Genomic DNA, 14,171 nt, shown 5'->3' with positions numbered 1-14,171 from the left:
GCACCATAGACATTGGCCACTGTTTGACATCAGTAACACTGCACTTCTGCCCAATACAGGTTTATGTATTCAAACTAGAGATGCTCACTGACCCCCGTATTTTGGTTTTGGTTTTGGATCTGTATTTATTTGAAAAATTGCTAAATTATGCTAAAAAACATAATTTAACTTTTTTTTTGTTCCTACATTATTATTAACCTCTAACACTAATTTGCAGTCATTTCCAGGCAAATGTAATCATATTGTCCACCATATGAATTTGTGACCTAATAATACTGTTGACACCTGAATGGTCGACTGTTACACAAGCTGATAGACAAAGGCCTAAATGTCAAACAGTGCAAGAAGGAATTGTCCTTGGAAACATGTTAAAATGGACATGTACAGCTTAATAAACCAAGTACTTCAGAGACAAGGACTGCCACTTTTGTGGCTAAAGTGCTTGGTACCACCAAGTTGATTTTGTGAGCAAAACAGGAAATGTGATGGAATTCATCCAGCTGTAGTGCTTTTACAATATTGGTGGTGTCACATATCCTTAGGAGAGTCCAAGCGGGATAAGCCATGTTGCAATGACATCCCTTAGTTTTTCTAACAGGTTGTCAGCGGTATACCTCTTATATCGCTTTCATACTGCCGCCCCAGCAATATCCCGGGTTTTTCAAGCCGGGTTTTTGCCGGGGCTCGGAGCGTCTCAGCTCAGAAACACCATTCATACTGCACCTCGGACCTGGGAATTTCCCGGGTTGACCCCATTCATACTGCACAAGTCTGTGCCCTGGCAATTTGTGGGAGTCATTACCAGAGCAGTTTTCATTGGCTAAAAAATGGTGATGTTATTGAAAGGTGACTGGTTTTTTGACGCATAAAGATGATGCAAAAGTGGGTGGTGATTGTTTACCACATTACTTTTCATCATGGCCGACGACTCACTTTTGTGTAGCCCAGAGTTCATGTTTACTAGTGTGTTTTTGCTGTTTTATGCAGCAAATGAGAGTTTGCTGCAGCTGCTGACACTGTGCACTCTTGCACAGTCCCAGTTCAGGAGGAGGAAGGCGAAGTTTATGGCACAACAGAAGAAAACTCGGTTTCTGTATATGCACAGGAGGAGAGCTTTTCTCAAGGCCAGCATTGCCTCAATTTTGAGATTCAGTGCTGCCAGTAACCGAACCATGCGTGCCAGAGAGCGTAGCCATGGAGAAGCTTTCTGGTCTACTGTGGAAGCGTTTGAGGAACAGCAGTGGATGTAACACTTCAGAATGTCACGTGGGACATTTAACTATGTGCTGGACCTTATTACCCCAGCACTTTCCAGGAAGGCCACTAACTTTGGGAAACCTATTCCACCATGTAGGCGCCTTTCTATTGTGTTGTGGTGGTATGCTACCCCTGGAGAATACCGGACAATCTCCTGCTTGTTTGGAGTGGGGATATCCACGGTGTGCACTCTAGTGCATGAAGTCACCACGGCATTGCTGGAAGCCCTGTATCATCGCTTTATCTCCTTACCGCAAGGTCAGCGCCTGGATGATACAATTGCAGGATTCCTGAAGCGTGGGTTTCCACAGTGTGCTGGAGCCATAGACGGGACACACATCCCCATCATTGCCACCACAGACAACCATGCGGATTACTACAACCGCAAAGGCTGGCATTCCATCATTCTGCATGCTGTGGTTGACCACAACTATTGGTAAGCATTTTTTATGGGTTTTTTTATGTGACTGTGCCATGTGTAATGCGTATTGTAAAACATTGCTATATGTATTTTTTTATGTCAGTTTCACAGATGTTTTCATCGGCTGGCCTGGACGTTCCCATGACGCCAGAGTTCTAGCAAATTCAGACCTTTACCAAATTGCTGAGGAAAGACAAGATGGCTGGCTGTTCCCTAGAGAGGTAAATATAGGTGTAATGTTGTATGATGTTTTTGTAATTGAAGCTTATATACTATTGTTTGCTATCAATATTGTATGTATTTACTGCCCCTTTTTATATATAGATGTACCACTTGCAAAATGCATTTTTACCATATAGTACCAAGTGTACTGTGTTATGTGACCAATATTTTTAACATGGTGACATGAAACTGCATGTTTTTATTTACAGAAATCTACGTTTGTTGATGGTGTGGAGATACCGGTACACATCATTGGGGATGCTGCTTACCCTTTGAGGCGCTGGCTGATGAAGGGGTTCACTCAGCAACATCACCTGTCTCAGGAACAGATCCGGTTTACACATACCCTCAGCTCGGCTCGGATGGTGGTGGAAAATGCTTTTTGGGTGCTTGAAAGGACGTTGGCGCTGTCTATTGAAGCGCAATGACATTGACACCAAGCTTGTGCCCCATGTGGTTGCTGCTTGCTGTATTTTACATAACATTTGTGAAATACAAAAAGAGCAATTTCTACCTGAGTGGAATGTGCAGGAATCTGAAATGCCAGTGCTGTCAGTGGACTCCAGTACTTTTGAAGGAGAGCGCACCAATACCTCTGCTGAACTTATTAGGACCACCCTCACTGCCAATTTGACCTCACTTGTTTGAATGTACCACACAAATGTAAAAGTAAAAAAAAAATGTTTATTTCACATATTGTATTTTGTTTTGTACATATTTCCTCATATGTCTCTTCACAAAAATATAAAATGACACAATACAAAAGTGCTTACTTGCATGTAGAAAAAAAAAGATATATATATACACAAGTAGTAAACAGAAGACACAAATGTGCCCAAACAGTAAGTGCAAATTTGCTTTTCACGTAATATGTGAAGCTAACGGCGTAATTTCAGATCACAAGTAACATACATGATAACAATTAACTGTTAAACATTTGTCCATAAAACATGATTATTACAATTGCCGATATTGTGGCATTTCTGGTTGTGGAGTGGTTTGGTTACCAGGTGGGTATTCTATGTTGGGGTTACCCATAGGTTGAGCATGTTGTGTATTCTGTACCGGGTTTGGAGGGTTATTGTTGCCTAACATGGGTTGCCCCCGCTGGTACATAGGATAATGTCCGTCATAATAGTAAGGAGTTGGAGGAGGTGCCTGCACCCGTGAGAGGAGTCTGTCCATGAATCCCATCATACAGTCACAATTTTCGCGTAACACGCGTTCCTGCATGTTCATGATTTGCATGAGGAAAGAGTCCTGGAGATCCCGCTCATTGTCCATGAAACGCTGCAGTTGTGTATTCTCGTGTTTCCTCATGGTGCTGTCCATCTCCCGCAGTTGATCCATCATGACAGTTGTCATTGTTTTAGTTGCTTGCTCCATTTTGTTGGGTCTTTTGCATTTTTTAGGAACGTTGTAAACTGTACGTAGAAAAAAACACAGTAAAACATACATTAGAATATATAATGTGGCAGAACAAAAAAGCAGTGTTGGAAGCTGATATGTGCTTGAGGCCTCCTCCCTCTTGCCCAGTAGTTTTGCACTGCAACATATGCGTGTTAATGTTAATACTTTGGAGTGTATTATATTTGTCTTTTGGGCTTTTTGTTGATATAGTTCTCTTTTTTAAGTTATGTAGATATATTGGTATTTGGTTTGCATTTATGTTGATATACTTCTCTTTTTTTGCCAGTTATGTTCAAACATTTTTTTTTTTTTTGCCAATTATGTAGATATATTGGTATGTATATATAGTTGGTTATTATGTGAGATTATTAAAGATACTTACTGTTGGAGCGTAAACTGGGACCTGGCGTAGACTCTGACACCGGCACTGGTTCTGGCTGCGTTTCTTGCGAAGTATCTGTAACGACTTGCGCAGCAGGAAATGGCTGTGAATCGTTCAGTTCGTCCCAAGAAATGTTGGTGTCATCTGTTGTAGCAGAGAACTCCAGTTCTGGGGTGTCTTCTATAGAATCTTCTATTATTACCGTTGCGGTCTCGCTTGTATGTGTGCTCTCTGGTGGTATTGGTATAGCCGCATCCACATTGCTAGAAGATGACAGTGCAATTGGATTTGTCAGAGGAGAATGTCCAAAGACCATATTGCACTGGTCATAAAAGGGCCAGTCCATTCTTGCAGCGCCACTTTTGCGCCTGTTGTGGTCATGGACTTTAGTGTACTGCTTCCTTAGGGACTTCAATTTGTTCAGGACTTGTTGCTGTGTCCTCTTTATGCCATGTTGTGTGAGTATTTTGGCGATGTTGTAGTACACTGTGGCATCCTTCACAGTCCCAGTCACTTGCCTTCGAATTTCTTCCTCCCCTCTGACATTCAGCAGCTCATGCACCTCTTCCTCCATCCAGTGTGTCATAATTGCTGTTAATACACACTTTTTCAGTGAAATAAAAGCAATTTTCTCCAACAAACTCCGATTCTGCTTCAGCTTGATCTGCACTCCACCATCCACCATTTCTCCTAAACTCCTTCTCGAATCTTCCACGGGCTCCCACCGATGACATCATCCTCCAGAGACAGGCAGACAGCCAATCAGCTTGTTTTCTGTGCTGCTGCTGTTCCTGATGCTGAAGGTGATTCACCAATCCAGTGGGCTGTCACAGTCATATAATCTTTAGTTTGCCCAGTGCCACTTGTCAACATATCTGTGATTAAGTGTACAATAGGTAGAATGGCATTTTGTAGCCAAATAATTAAATTTTTTGTAACTTTCTTGAAGAGGTGAGGAATTGCTTGTCTAGCAAAATGATGTCAAGATGGAATTTGGTAACGGGAACACAATACCTCAATTAACTGTCTAAAAACAGCTGCATTAATTGTGGATATTAAATACAGATCTAATACTATCATAGTCACCATGGCGCCTGTGTTCCGCTGTGCGACTGGGTGACAGCTGTCATACTTGCTTCCTCTTGCAAAGGATTGTTTAACAGTCAATTGTTGTAAACTACTAGTAGACTTCTTTTTGGTCTGCTTCTGGGATGAAGATCCAACCCCAGCAGCAGGCCTAAAACTCAAGAATTTTTCAGAGGAATCCTGGATAGGGGAGGAGTCATCTAGCCTTAGCAACTTGGATGCAGAACTAACTCTGATCACTAGTGAGGATACTGATGAGGAAGGTGTTGTCAGTGTAGATTGCAGGTGCTGGGCTCTAGCTGAGGCAAGAGAGCAAGCTGCTGCTTGTTATTTTTTTAGCATAAGTTTCTGATTTTCCCAAAACTTTTCCATGAACTCTCTTCAAATGGCGTAACATGGATGAGATTCCTAGATGGTTAAGGATCCTCATTTATGAGGTGACTGTGGCTTTACAAATGCTACAAATGGTTAGACAACCGTTGTCAGGATATGGGTAAAAAAAATTCCACTCATAAGAGGTGGATTTTTTGGTCTTATGCCCAGGCATGGCAATGGCCTTTTTCTTATCACTGACTAAAACTGCTTTCACTGGTGCAGGACTTACACAAACAACATCATTGCATTAACATTCTCATTAGCACCGTTGTAAGATACACAAAAATACTCCTCATCCTGTTGCAAATCCAAACTGGCAATCTCAATGGGCCCGATTCATCAAGGAACGCAAACGCACACGCATCTGCGTTGCATACTTTGAGTGACGCAAACAGGTATGCGAGTGAAATAAGTACCTCAAACAGCAAAAACACACCCTCTTGTGGTCCACTACACTCAAGGGACGGAAATAAGCAGTGCAAACATTATAAAACACACCCACCTGCGGATCTTTAAACATGGTACAAGCACAAGCAACGGCTCTCAACTGATTGACAGCAAGCTAAGCAATATATACTTAACGCCCACTGTGGGAGGGACCAACAGTTTGTTTACACACAACACAACTCAAATGCCTGGGGCTTATTTTTACGAGATAGCTCTTTACTCATTAATCAGTGCCAAATAACAATGATGTGGAACACTCTGAACAGTGTTTTTCCTTTGCTACTAATTAGCGTAAAACACACTTTTAACAAACACATTGCTCAAGATCTTTCTTGTGTTTAGGCTTTCAAGTCGCCGTATAGTATGCAAAATGCATGGACATGGCTACATTAAAAGCAAATGAATAATGAATATAACACCACAATCTTGCCTTTTCAGAAAAATGCATAGCATACTCTTCCATAAAGGATACACACAAAAGTGTATACAACCTCCACACAGAGTAAGGGTTTCTGTTTCTGTCTGGATTAGAACTCATGAATAACTGTATGCAATGTGGGACAGCTACCCACTAGCCCAACCTCAGATATGAAAAAACACACACAACTCCAACAATACAGTATGCGTGCTACACAGGCAACTCACACTTAATACTACTCCTCATTATTCACACAAATTACTCACAAAATACCCATCTCATAGGTAGCTCACTGGTTAGTACTTTGGACTCACAACAGAGCAGCCATGAGTTCAAATACCAAGCATACACACAACTATTGTGTGGACTGGAATCATTATGCTAACAAAAAACGTAGGAACCTTACACAATGGTTTTAGTTGGATTTGTTAGACACGCTCAATCACATTCTATAAAATGCCCTCATATGTCTCTTTCATTGTAAGAAAAGTATTTTTTGTGGTTAACTTTAGAAAAGCCTCAGGCCTCCTACTTCACATGCAGATTATTATGTGCATGCTGACATTTATTACTACAAATGGACTAAGAGGGGGGGGAGAGTTGTAGGGGTCAGCCTCCTTAGAGTTAAATGCAACATTGGCTGCAGACTGACTTTCATCTGGATCCACGGCGTACACGTTATGTGATGTACTCAGCTTTATCCAAACTGAACACTCACCACACTCCAGTACCATGGACCTTTGCATCACTTGCACTTCTGCCTTACACCACTGAGGTCATGAGTTCAAATCACAAACATGGCCTCATCTGTGTACAGTTTTGAGGTTCTCTTGAATGTGTGACTGGCTTTGCTTTGACACTTGAAGCTAACCGTGTTCTATCACTACAATGGCACATGATTTGGGGAACTAGTTAATGAGCTATGGCATTTGACATATACCTTTGGAAATGAAGCTTGCCCCCAGGGCACATTATTTATGTGTCTGCTAGTACTACGGATGGCCTACCTCTTGGAGGGGTGGATTGGTGGTGGAGGGCATATGTTTCTTTGGCTGACATGGAATTAGCAAATAGAATTTTTTTTTTCTTCAGCTACTGCTTGTGCTTGGATGTGATTTCACCATCTTCTTGTCTTGCAAAATACTATAGCCAGCACCGGTTCAGCATGGTGGCTTATTATTTAGCACCTCTGACTCCCTGTGCTGGTGTCATGAGTTGGGTTCCTGACCATTGCCTTATGTGTATGGAGTTAATGTTATAAGATTGTTAACGCCAAATGGGCCTACCTGGAAATGCATGTTATTGATGTGTTTTATTGAGAATACACATACAATTACCCATTAGGCATAAGTGACCAATATCCTGCAATGTTGTCCCTGATCTGAGACAATGTTGGTGGGTGGGGGGGGGGTCCAACTGTCATCTTCCTCCATTTGTACTGTACAAAATTAGAAAAAAAACATTACATACATGTATACCTATTTTGTTAACCAGACAGGATTTACTAGAGATGTGTACTGTTACATTACTTTCAAATGTTAGGCCTCTAGGTACAAATGCATTTGGCCGCACAATAGACGTTGAGAAGGCTTTGGTGTTGCATTTGGATAGATGTTCTACATTCTGGTGTGACCCGGGAAGAGGGGCGTGGACAGGGTGGTCTTAACAGCCCCAAGGCAAAGCACTACAGTGGCCCACTATCTACACAACCACTCACAGGAAGTTACATTAATTAGTTTTAGATTACAAGTTTAAAAAAAATACATTCATATACTGACAAGTTGACAAGCCTAATGGGCCCATCTGTTCATGTGGCCCCTGCCTTGCAAGATGGCTCTTGCTCACACTAACACTATTAATAAATTCTGTTGGTACACATTCCCATAGTATCTCTGAGCTCAGTTCCACACTGGGGTTGGATTTGATGCTTACAATTGGTTAGATACACTGTATGTTTGTTTTTGTTAGTATGAGACTTCCTATTGGTCACTTATGCCTAATGTGTAATTGTATGTGTATTCTCAATAAAACACATCAATAACATGCATTTCCAGGTAGGCCCATTTGGCATTAACAATATTGAAACCTGTTGGGTCAAATCTCTTGGCCAAATAACTGTCCTGTTTACAGTATGCCAGAGCCTGCTCAGTGAAATTGCTAATTTGCAGGAGAGAAGAAAAAGGACATGTGGGATGAAAGAACTGATTTAATTGAGAAGCCAGGTGTACATTAACATTTCCTCACTGCAAAGCATAGAGTACTCGTCTCATCCGCAACGGGCGCCATGTTTTTGGTGGGAGAGGCAACCATTACACACAGATGTCTGAAAGATCCGTGTGTGACGTGAGCACGCCCATACGTGCAGATAGAACCAATCACAGCGCAGAATACTTCCATTTTGATAGCTTTCGCGAAAAAACATGAGGGCAGCTATATTTTCAAGACGCGAGCTGAGAGTGCTCACTGAGGTTATGGATAACGTGCCGTCGGGGGGATATGTATCTAACAAACTAAAGCTGCGGGCTTACCAGAGGGTCTGCAGACACCTCCGCCTGCACTATCAGACACGCAGGACCATCGTCCAGCTCCAGAGGCGCTGGAGCGATCTCCAGCGCCGTCAGCCCAGGCTCCTTGATGAACTCCGCCAGGAGATTAGAAGATGTGAGTTCTCTATTATTCGCCAAAAACATGTGTACATATATATTTGCTATAGGTTTGTAAATATGTTCACCCTAATCACCTGACATGGCCTACATAACAATGTGCAAGCACGCTATAAAGGTCATGCCCCTTCCAGTGCACCCAAAATGGTTTGCCTCCTCTCTCCTACATTTGTCTGCTGACAATTTACTGACCTAAATGTTTTAGTGTGAAAATGATGAACATTAAGGGTGGTTTTTGGAATCAGCCATTCTAACTCTTGACCCGAGTGCTGTAACTTGCTGGTCTAACCTTAAAAACATTTTGTAGTGGCAGATGTGTTGTCATTATTGGGCAAAGATTTAAAATGCAGGTTTCAAATTCCAAACACCTTCGTGTTTAGACAAATTTTTAAAAGCTCCCATAAGATGCAACCAGATTAAAGAGTGTACTAGATTTAGCTAATCAATCATTATTTAACTGCCTATTTAGACTATTTTAGACTGTGAGGTAGTCCCTACAAAGGGTGATTTCCAAAGTAAACTCAACATTCAAAGATTTCGAGATCCATCCACTAATTCAGTGGTCCTGTAAAGAGAGAACAAATTGACATCATTACCAGCCCCATGGGAGTTTGCAGACTTAAATTCACCAACATTAAAAAACATACTACTAGCAATTTCTCCAAAAACCAAATTCCCGGGCCAGTAGTATGTTTGGGAAGTGTGGTAGACAACACATGCAAATATGGAGCAAGGCGGCAAACTCTACACATATGAAACAATAATCAGGGACTTGAACTCCTGACCCCAGTTCTGTGAGAGCAAAGTGCTGACCACTAGGCCACTGAGAAATTTCACATCTCTATGGAAAAAAAACCCATTTGTGACATCATGTGAGGTCATGTGATATGCTTTGTGTTCAAAGGAACATTGCATGACTGCACCAATACACAATATAGCTTAAGTGTAACACCCAACAGTGCTGTCCAAAAGGGAAATACAAAATTATGTGGAGACCAACACCAACATATGCAGAACTTGCATCTGACACAAAGACCTTTGCCTTGAATAAGTGGACTTTATGTGTAGCATTTGTCTGTGGCCACAATTCCAAACAAAACTGAGTTGCAAGTGTTTTTTTGGCCCTGTTACTTTCAATAGGTCCTAGTCTAGGAAGTGTGGCAGCCAATGGCATCAACATTTAATAAACACTGACAGGTGTTTTGGTCATCTCTATAAGTGCACAGACCATGTTGAACGGGCACAATACCACATTCTAAAACATGCAACACCCAAAGAGAGTATACTAAATACACAAATCTCTAATATTAAAAGGTTAAAACCACTACATATAGTGTAGATTCAGGGGAGGGCCATTATGTGACTAATGCCCCAAAAACCAAACATGCCATCAATATATTGAACAAGTAGACATGTGCCTAAACATGCCCCAAAGACTATGTATGGATCCTTGTGTATGACAATACAAAGCACAGCAGTGTAGTAGTCAACAGATACTTGATTGAGAGTGCTCGATGACACTCATGCATGGTCACATTTATTGTTAAAAAACATGATTCTATAGTTGCAGCAGAATACATAGCAAATAAGACAGTGGTCTGTGTGCCCAAGTTACTTGCATCAAGAGTACACAATCTGGGCAAAGTCAAGAAACATAAGCAGCATTGGAGAAATACTTCAACGTGTAGTAACACACGAACTGCTGAACTCCAAAAGGCACACCAGCTTGGCCTGTTGAATGTAAAAACAAAACATTGCTTCAGCAAGATTAGCTCACATACAACATTAAAGAATGTACTTAGTATATGCCTTGGTGCACATGAAGGTGTCCCCTGTAATGTAACCTGGAAAGTGTCTTGTAAGGTTCAACATATTACTCTCTGTAATACTGCCTTGTGAGTTTTTCCTATAGCTTGATTTAGCTGTGTGTTTTGGATCATTTGTGCCTTGAAAGTCCCACCACAAAATAAAGTTACAAAATGTGTAAATTGCCTATTGTGCACAAGCCACAGCACCAAATGGCGCTGCGGCGGTAATAGCCTAGGGCGGCCGGTACCCTTGATTGGGCCCTGGGCACATCCTCCCAAACATTGCGACAGCTGGTGTTCCATATTAATCTACATCATTTGTACACAAAATTATTTCTTGCCAAACCTCAATAGAGAGTGATATTGGAAGGGAGATTTTGCAACAGGTGCCTATAGTACAGGAGCAGTTATCTAGGTAGCAAGTGACCCAGAAGAGACCTGTGTCTAGATGGACAATGTAGTGAAGGATGTATAGGGTGTTAATCAGTGTCCAAAGCAGCAGAGAGTTACAAATGAATGAGTATCTCCAAAACATTCTACATAATAATTGGGGATAATACATTTACAGTAAGCAACTGAAAGCTATTAAAACAACTCCTTTCTAAGCATTGCTTAGAAGTGTAGCAAGGCAGCTCATGCAGGAACCCAAAATGCCTGTCTTCTATGTTTCAAATATCAGATAGAAAGCAAACAACCTTGGACCAATTTAAAGTAACAAATTCATTGCCTGAGTTCGTTGTACACACCTGTACTTTCAAGCATTAAAATCTACAATATGTTATCTTAACTGTAACACAAGTCCACAAATGACATAATAGGACCATAAATATATACTTACAAGCTGAAAAAGCCTACAAGTCCATGTCAGTTGCCTTCTGGATGCAATGGACATTTGCAATCCACCTTGATTAATTATTATTTTCAGGTGAGCCAGACATGTCCCAGCTAAGGCCTGTTAGTACACAAAGGAAAGCCTTTAGTTTTGCTAGAAACACTACAATCATCAACATTATTGTTCAAATTGTTCTGCCTATAAAATTCACATCTGATAAGCTCCATAATTCCAGACACAGGCCTTCCAGCAGCATTTCGATTTAGCAGAAATCAAAGGTACACTTTTGATTCCTTCCCAAGTATCTGGTCCCAAGATTTGTATTTGTTTCTTAAAAAGAAAAATCAATTAACATAAATCCCAATACAATAGTTTGTGTGGACTAACAGATAGTACCCCAAGTGTGACAAACCATATTTGATTGTTTTTTTACCTTGCAAATCAATGTTGAAGGTTAGGTGTCCAGGCTCCACATTTTCGTGAGGGATGGTGATCTGTTGAATAAACATGGAAATTTTGCTATACCACATAAGAGTTTAAATAGGTATAAAATTGAAAAGCTTCACAACACCACACCCCTAAAAAAAGGTTACAATTCAATAGTCAAATAAGACACATTAAAATGCTCATTAAACCTGCAATACAAAATGCACTGTTATTGTGTAACATCAAACATCTTGAAAACATTTAAAGGGCCTATAACACAGTAACTTTAAATAACACTCAATACAAATAAAATGCAATTAAGGAAACCACCAGCAGCAAAACACAGTACCATCTATTGATTTCTAACAAACTTTTAGTGTGCATGAGGGTGTATTTTATAGGTGATTGTAATGAGCTAAGTATATCCAGATGTATATGCCAGGTATCAGCTGACGAAATCTGATGCTGGGTCTATGCAATGGTGGTTATGAGTAACTCTCTTTTATTTTATACTGATTAAAACAAGCTTGTGTTTAGTTCTTATAGTATAAATATCTGATATTCATTAGACTACACATTGCTTTCTTGATTTTGAAATCACCAAACATGATCCTTTCTGTCTGTTACTAAGAATGTGTGTTCAAGTGTTCAATTAATTATGTTGAAGGACATTTTTGTGTGCAAATAGTTCATGTGCAGTTTGGTGCCGGTGTTTCCATCTGAAGTATACCTTAGTGGCTAAACAAACAAGCTGCCAATGACAAGGTAAAGTGTTTGAACCCCGAATGATACCTGTACGTGGCTTAACTTTGTATGTTTCAGTTTATGTATTACACTCTGTCATTTATCTAAGAGTGCTTTAGTATGTTTTGTTGTGTAATATGGCATGTTGAACAGTGTGGTCAGCTACAACAGAGAAAAGCAGTTGGTCCAAATTACTTGATTGCAAAGATATAGGAAATCTCTACTGGCAAAAGTGAAAAAAACTAAGTGTCCAAAATAACCTTAGAGAAAAAGGAATAATTGGAAGTGCTAGCAATATTATTATACTTTGGGTTTGTATTAATATACATGGCTACATTTTAATATGCAGACATTTTCACTCTGTATGTACCGAATCTGTATGCGTTTAATATTTCTAAGTATTGGCCTTTTTAACAAAGTTTTATGAAAAACAACTTATGATTGAAGTAGGTGGTCAGCTTTTAGTTCTATTACCTTTTCTTGACATGTTGTTTTCATCACTTGTACATTGGCGTAGCAGCCAGCTAGCTATTCTACCTTGCAAACCTGCATGTGTGAGTTCAAGTCCTCACCAATGCTCTTGTCTCTGAGGGATCATTAATATGCTTGCCATATTTCTGTTGATGTTAAAAGTGTTCCTGGGGCCATAATACGCTCTGGTTAAAGGTGCATATATCATGTGTGTAATTAGCAAAAATGTAATAATTTTTCTTACGATTCTTAGTAGTTTTGCATGCAAAAGCACCATCAACAAGTGTCACATTATCCATTTCACATTGACAGTAATTCGAATGGTGGTTGTGGTGATTGTAAAGAGAATTAACAACAATATTTATGCCAACGTTTAATGTTAGTGCAACTGCAATGAATGGGGAATGGAGTGTGCACTCTATTCTGGAAACTGTCATGAATGGGGAATGGGGTGTGCACTCCATTCTGGAAACTGTCATGAATGGGGAATGGAGTGTGCACTCCATTCTGGAAACTGTCATGAATGGGGAATGGAGTGTGCACTCCATTCTGGAAACTGTCATGAATGGGGAATGGAGTGTGCACTCCATTTTGGCAGCCGGAATGGATAGGGAGTGATAATAGAAAATATATCTGCCTAGCATACCAAACTGCAGTGTAGAGGCCTATAAAAGCCAGCCATCTTTACTGAAGAGCCAGCAAGCAGCATAGTACGCTATATGAAGCTAATGACATCAGGCGATCCGACATTCCGGCAGTTCCAATTATAACCCTAAGGGCCTAAATATGATTATACATGTTAGACCTGGCAGTGGCAGTTAGTAGAAAGGTGTGTGTAAAGGCAAGAGGATTTTTTACAACACAATCACCGTAATGGAACATTGTATATATATATATATATATATATATATATATATATAATTTATTTTTACATTTCTGATTAAAATACCAAATATTGATATGTGTGTTTGTTTAGCATATTTTTTCATACGCAGAGTATGCTTCTAAAGGCTTTTAACAGTTGTTTGCGCTAGGTGTTTTGGATTTAAACATGACCCTGGCCTTCCTTAACTTTTGTGAAAGATTTGAGATAGGAGTGACGTCAGTTTCACTTAACTGCACAGAGGGTACGCCTACTGTTCTCAAGTAAAAAAGCATAACGCCTACCTTACTAAAATGATATCTCATCTCCGCCCAGTCCGCGCCTAC

The 14,171-nt window shown here is 40.3% G+C and overlaps 1 long non-coding RNA gene across 1 annotated transcript; it reads left to right on the top strand.

The window, feature by feature from the left end:
* The first annotated feature begins 1,688 nt into the window (after window positions 1-1,688).
* LOC142096970 (uncharacterized) lies at window positions 1,689-2,592 on the top strand. Its single transcript, XR_012678070.1, has 2 exons — window positions 1,689-1,899; window positions 2,110-2,592. It is a non-coding gene; the product is annotated as an uncharacterized LOC142096970 (long non-coding RNA).
* The last annotated feature ends 11,579 nt before the right edge of the window (window positions 2,593-14,171 follow it).

This window comes from Mixophyes fleayi, chromosome 7 (genome assembly GCF_038048845.1).
Source record: "Mixophyes fleayi isolate aMixFle1 chromosome 7, aMixFle1.hap1, whole genome shotgun sequence".
In the NCBI taxonomy this organism is placed as follows: Eukaryota; Metazoa; Chordata; class Amphibia; order Anura; family Limnodynastidae; genus Mixophyes; species Mixophyes fleayi.
Note: the sequence above shows the minus strand (reverse complement) of the source record. Positions and strands in the feature narration are given on the sequence as shown.